We start from the raw sequence: 1,045 nt of genomic DNA, 5'->3' as shown, positions 1-1,045 counted from the left end.
TACAACAGGAGCGCTTTACAGTGTAGAGCTACAACTTCCATTTTTTGACTATTTTTGGTAACTGGTCATGTGACCATCATCCCATTACATGGGCCCTAATAGATAAAATTATTCCTCACTTGGTTTTCTCCAGTTTTTGGTCAAAGTGGATGATATTTTCTTCTTGGTATGGACTCTGAAGGTAGTGCCTGACATTCTATATACCATTCAAACTTTTTTTCAGTTTTTCCACTATTTTCCAGCAATTTTTGGATCTATTACCATATTTGGAATTGTACCCTTGACCCTGACAATGTTACCAAACATTATCACAGCAATGGCCATCCATCATTTTCTTCTGATTTTTTGCCTATTTTCTGGCTATTTTTTGTTATGTTACCATATTTGGAAATAGACTCTGGACCCTGACAATGTTACCCAATGTTATCACTAGCAATAAGCACCATTCCCCATTTTTTTCCTATTCTTGACCATATTACTTTATTTGGAACTAGAATCCTGACCCTGACAATGTTACTCAATGTTATCACTAGCAATAAGCATCATCCTCCATTTTTTTCTGATTTTCTAGCTATTTTCTGGCTACTTTTGGATATATTACCATATTCAGAACTGGACCCTTGACCCTGACAACATTAACCAATGTTATCACTGCAATGGGCACCATCCCCCATTTTTTCTGATTTTCTAGCCATTTTCTGGCTATTTTTAGGTCTATATTACTCAATTTGGAACAAGACTCTGGACCCTGACAAGATTACCCAAGGGTATCACCACTATCCTCCATTTATTTCTGATTTTCTGGCTATTTTTGGCTATATTACCATTTTGGAAATGTGCACTGGACCCTGAAAACAACCTCCAACATCATTACCAACAGTAAGCACCACCCCCCCAAATTTTCCTGATTTTTGTGCTATTTCATAGTCATTTTACCTCTGAAAAAGTGCACATCTCCTTATTTAGAAATGTACCCTGGACCCTGAAAATGACCTCCAACATCATCACCAACAGTAAGCACCACCCACAATTTTTTCTGATTTTT

Source organism: Laccaria bicolor, genomic scaffold (genome assembly GCF_000143565.1).
Source record: "Laccaria bicolor S238N-H82 LACBIscaffold_419 genomic scaffold, whole genome shotgun sequence".
NCBI classification, from domain to species: Eukaryota; Fungi; Basidiomycota; class Agaricomycetes; order Agaricales; family Hydnangiaceae; genus Laccaria; species Laccaria bicolor.
This window is presented reverse-complemented; position numbering follows the sequence as displayed.